The sequence below is a fragment of the Megascapheus bottae genome, chromosome 10 (genome assembly GCF_031878675.1).
Source record: "Megascapheus bottae isolate mThoBot1 chromosome 10, mThoBot2.hap1, whole genome shotgun sequence".
NCBI classification, from domain to species: Eukaryota; Metazoa; Chordata; class Mammalia; order Rodentia; family Geomyidae; genus Megascapheus; species Megascapheus bottae.
This window is the reverse complement of record NC_143518.1, coordinates 41,308,081-41,313,670: the sequence shown is the minus strand read 5'-3', so window position 1 is coordinate 41,313,670 and position 5,590 is coordinate 41,308,081. Positions and strand designations below refer to the sequence as shown.

At 44.8% G+C, this 5,590-nt stretch overlaps 1 pseudogene; it reads right to left on the bottom strand.

Annotated features, from left to right (window-relative positions):
* Positions 1–1,409: 1,409 nt before the first annotated feature.
* LOC150058276 (small ribosomal subunit protein eS27-like pseudogene) lies at positions 1,410–4,173 on the bottom strand (annotated as a pseudogene).
* Positions 4,174–5,590: the final 1,417 nt, after the last annotated feature.

Here is a 5,590-nt window from a genome sequence, read left to right as displayed (position 1 = left end):
TCCAATCTGATTTGCCCTTCCCTCACAGAAGTGGAGCACACCAGCTCAGGATTCACAAGCAAGAGCTGTGACCAGGGAGCATTTCAAGCTGAGTTGGCACCCTCTCCCCCAGAACAGTGTGTGCAGAAGGCCGGGCTAGCTGAGGCATTTTTGTTGTTTGGTATCCAGAAAGCATTAGAGCTCTGGGCCTGGTTATCAGGCTGGTGATTGCGTAACTGCTGCTTAGGAACTTTAGCCCTGTCCCTTCCTTCAACAGAAAGTGGAATGTGGGTTGTGGAGTGTGTGTGTGTGTGTGTGTGTGTGTGGTGTTTTTGTGTTTGTGTATGATGTGGGAGGTAGGAGGAGGGGGTTGGACATCAGGATTCTTGGGGTGCATCTCCTTCTTACTACCCTCAGACAGATTTGGGAGGCATCTTTCAACCAATCTCAAATCTGTTAACAGGGGTGGCAGAAAAGTGAGGGAAATAAACTAAATCCTATGAAGAGAAGAGAAGGAGATGATGCAGTTACCTTTCACTGGACACTTTGTGGTTCATAATCTATAATCCTAGCCAGGCTTGAGCAAAAAAGGTAAGGGACAGTGCCCAGGCCCTTAGTTTCAGCTCCAGTACTGGCACAAAGAACTAAGTAGGAGAAGGGGAAGAAGGAAGAAGTAAAGGAAGAAAGGAAGAAGGAAGAAAGGAAGGAAGGAAGGGAAGAAAATCCAATTGAGCTGAGCACTGAGTTGGGCTGAGTTTCTGAGGATCATAGGTTTTTTTGTTTTGTTTTGTTTTGTTTTTTTGGCCAGTCCTGGGCTTGAGCTCAGGGCCTGAGCACTGTCCTTGAACTTTCTCAAGGCTAGAGCTCTACCACTTGAGCCTTAGCACCGCTTCCGGTTTTTCGGCTTTTTTCTATGTATGTGGTACCAAGGAATCAAACCCGGGTCTTCGTGCATGCTAGGCAAGCACTCAGCCACTAGGCCAAACTCCCGGCCTGAGGATCATAGTTTGAAGGCAGCCAGGGCAGGAAAGACCTTTAGACTCTTTTTTTTTTTTTTTTTTTTTTTTTGCTGGTCCCGAGGACTGAACTCAGGGACTGAGCACTGTCCTTGGGCTTTCTTCAAAGAGAGCTCTACCACTTGAGCCACAGCACCACTTCCAGCCTTTCTATGTATGTGAAACCAAGGGATTGAACCCGGGTCTTCGTGCATGATAAGCAAGCACACTTACCTCTAGGCCAAACTCCCAGCCAGATCTTGAGACCCATCTCCAATTAACTACCAAAAAGCTGGCAGTGGAGCTCTGTGGTAGAATACTAGTTCTGAGCAAAAAAGTTAAAAAACAGCTCCTAAGCCCTGAGTTCAAGCCCCAGTACTGGCACAAAAGGAAACAAACAAACAAACAGGTACAGAAAAGCATCAGACATATCCGTCAAATTGTCAATGCCTTCTTATCATCTTAAAGGAAACAGCCGAAAAGTCAGGCGACCACAGACCTGGCATTTCATTCCTGTCCCCATTGCAGTGATAAATGCTAACCTGTGGAATTCCTCCAAGGAGATAATGGTCAAGCCTGTGATTTGGAACTATTTTAACTATGCATATTTTTCCCACCCCATCCCTCCAATTCTCCCTGTTTGACTGTACTCCTGAAGAAGGCTGAAGATGTACTGAAGAGCTGTCAACCCTTGGCTTCCGTGTAATAACTCTCCTTTCTCTGCTCTTCTGCGCATCTTTATGGGAGTCGGTGGCAGGACCTCACTGGGGACTCCTGAGTTTTGGGCCTGGGGACCTAAAATCTCAGTTTCCATACCATCTTCATTTTACCTCTGAGAAAACTGAGGCTTAGGAGGGGCCAAAACTACTGACAGATGGCAGAGCTAGGTTCTCAGCCAGACCCCCGGACTCCAGAGCAGAGTTTGTTTTTGTTTTTGTTTTACAGGAACTGCATGCTGTTTTACATTTTGCTTTGATTTGTTTGGTTTTGGGGAAAAGGAGAGAGGAGACAGAAGAACTGGAAGAAAGTATAAAAGCTGGAGATTTTGTTTCTGGGAATCCCATGAGAGAGAGGGAGAGGATAAAGAAGTTGTGTGTGGAACTCAAAAGTAAGATCTTCATGGAAAAGGCAGGGAGGAATGGGGAGCATTAAAGGGGCTGATAGGATATACACACCCCAAGTGCTAGTCACCTTAAGAGAAGGTAATGGAAAGAGGGCATGATTTTCCATCTTTCATATATATATATATATATATATATAGATAGATAGATAGATAGATAGATAGATAGATAGATATAGATAGATAAATAGATACAGTGTGTGTGTGTGTGTCTCCTGAGGTTTGAACTCAGGGCCTGGGTGCTGTTCATAAGCTTCTATACTTAAAAGTTAGGGCTCTATTGAGCCACAACTCCATGTGTGTGTGTGTGTGTGTGTGTATGTGTGTGTGTGTGTGTGTGGTTTCTTTTTTTGTTTTGTAGTTAATTAGAGACAAGTCTCACAGATATTTCTGCTTATGCTGGCTTCAGTTTCCTGAATAGATAAGATTATAGGTATGAGTCATTCGTACTCAACCTTTATATAATTTTTGTGTGTGAGTGCTGGTACTGAGACTTCATGCTCCTGCTTGGCTTTTTTATTTAAGGAAGGAGCAAGGATAATGCAAGCATGTTCAGTATTCCATAAGATTGTCTCATAAGTACACTCAAGAATTTGTATGCAAATACACAATATAAACAAACTAAAGATAGCAGCTCCCCACCCCCTCAAAATTCCAAATAAATGTAAAATGTCTAAAAGACATAAAAAGCAGCAGCTTGGGAAGCCTGAGATGAGACTGGCTGGCTAGGTTGAGCTTTGCTCATCTAAACAGAGTTTCTGAGCACTCTCCTGCTCAATTCTCCAGTGTATGCAACCCTCAAAGGAGGAGCACAACATGAACTAAGAGCATGTTACCAGATGTGTTAGGCTTTTAGTCACAGCCTGCTCTCCAGCAGTTACCCAGGGGCAGTCCTCTAGTCTAAGACTAGAGTGGCATGCAGCTCTTTTCTTCCTCTTCCTCTGTCATATGTTATGTATGTATGTATGTATGTATGTATGTATGTATGCATACATGCATGTATTATGGGGCCTGGGCGCTGTTCCTAAGCTTCTTTTGCTCAAGGCTAGCTCCATTTCTGGCTTCTTCTAAATAGTTTATTGGAGAGAAGAGTCTCATGGACTTTTATGCTCCAGCTGGCTTCCAACTTGGAACCTCAGATCTTAGCCTCCTGAGTAGCTAGGATTACTGACAAGCACCACTGGCACATTATCTATCTTTCTTCCTCTCCCCCCCTTTTTTTGGTGGGTCTTGAGGCTTGAACTCATTCTTGGCGCTGTCCCTGAGCTCTTCAGCTCAAGACTACCACCCTATCCTTGAGCCAGCCCCCACTTCCCATTTTCTAGAGGTTAATTGGAGATGAGAGTCTCAGATTCTTTTGTGCCCAGACTGTCTTTGAACCTTGATCCCCAGATTTCAGCCTCCTGAGTAGCTAGGATTATAGGATATGAGCCACCACGCCTGGCTTGCTTGCTTGCTTGCTTGCTTTTTTTCTTTCTTTCTTTCTTTCTTTCTTTCTTTTTTTTTTTTTTTGCCAGTTCTGGGCTTGAGCCAGGGCCTGAGCACTGTCCTTGGACTTTCTCAAGGCTAGAGCTCTACCACTTGAGCCTCAGCACCACTTCCAGCTTTTTTCTATGTATATGGTACCGAGGAATCGAACCCGGGTCTTCGTGCATGCTAGGCAAGCACTTTAACCACTAGGCCAAACTCCCGGTCCCCCGGCTTTTTTATAAGTATGTGGTAACAAGGAATCGAACCTGGGTCTTTGTGCAGGCCAGACAAGCACTCTACCACTAGGCCAAACTCCCGGCCCTCTTTCTTTCTTCTTTCTTTTTTAATATTCAAAATATGTTTATTGGGACGGTTTCCCACGCATTTTGGTTCACGGTGCTCTTGGTGCTGCTTCCTTCTGAAGGAACATCCTTCTGTAGGAACATCCTTCTGTAAGCCTCGCTTTTTCTCCTGTAGGCTGGCAGAGGACAGTGGATCAACCAACACACAAAACTACTGTTTGTGAATGGCTTTAAATACCGTGGTTAAAAAAAAAAAAAAAAAAAAAAGCGTGGTGATTTTATAGCATCCTGGGCCTTTCACATCCATGAGGATCCCTAAATACTGATTTTTCTGTGTAAATAAAGGAGGGCTTGACTAGAGCAGGAGGTAGGTCTCTTGTTCTGCATCAGTGGACAGGCATAGAAGGTGACCTGGGCTAGAGTGCACAGTGAGCAGCAACACTGATTGCAGGGGCAGATACAGGTAGAAAGTTTGTCATCACCAACACCCTCCCTTCAGCCCTCCACCTGTGCCAAGCCTGGCTCCAGAAGAGCTGGCACAACAGCCATAAAATGGCTTTGATGCAACAGTCTTCATCTTTGCAGAAACCTGCTGGGCTAACACCCTCGTGGTGAAGAGCCCTAGCAAGAAAGAATTACATCAGTCTTGGTTAATGGTCCAAATTAAACCATCCACCTTCCTAATAAAGTTTCCATTTTGGACATGTTACAAAACAAATAAAATATCCAAAGCGGGGCTGGGGGGTGGGACGCTCCTTTCTCTGAGGCTGGATGGACCTTTGGTCCCTAGAGTCATATCCTGAGTTACAGCTTCTCTACGAAGGCTCAGGACAGACAAAAACGGATCCCCCACTTCTCAGGGGGAGCCCAGAGCCACCACTTCTCCCCTCAGCACCTGAATGCTACCTGTGAAGAAAGTAGAGATCCTTCTTGCATTATGCCAAAAAGATAGGACTCTAGAGACTGGTGACTTGTCTTCAATTCTGCTCAGAATCAGGAAGTTGCTGGGCGGTCCTCAATTCTGCTCAGAATCAGGAAGTTGCTGGGCGACTCATTGCCTGTCCTGGATTTGTTCAGCATTCACTAGGCCATTTTAGTTGCTGGCTTCCACTAAGATCTCCCCAAGATTGTTGCTGACTCAAAAATATTAAAAATGCTCATGGGATGGGCAAGGAATATGGCTTAGTGGTAGAGTGCTTGCCTAGCATGCATGAGGCCCTGGGTTCAATCCCTTTGTACTGCATAAAAACAAAAAATAATGTTAAAAATTCACAAAAGTGCTGGGTGCAGTGGCTCCTGCCTGTAATCCTAGCTACTCAGGAGGCTGAGATCTGAGGATCTAGATTCAAAGCCAGCCTGGGCACTAAAGATTGTGAGACTCTTATCTAGTGGTTAATTGAAATTAACCACTAGAGAACTGGAAGTAGTGCTGTGGTTCAAGGGGTAGGGTGGTAGCCTTGAGCTGAAGAGCTCAAGGACAGTGCCCAGACCCAGAGTTCAAACCCCATGACTGACAAAAAAAATTCACAAAACTTTAAGAAAAATGCTCATGGGATATGAATAGTGTGGGATATGGGACCCCAGGATTTCTAGTACCTACACTGAAAAACAAATAACAGTTTAAAATGTTGTGATCCTAGCTACTCAGGAGGCTGAAATATGAGAATGGAGGTTTGAAGCCATCCCAGGCAGAAAAGTCTGTGAGAGAGTTAGGATGTAGCTAA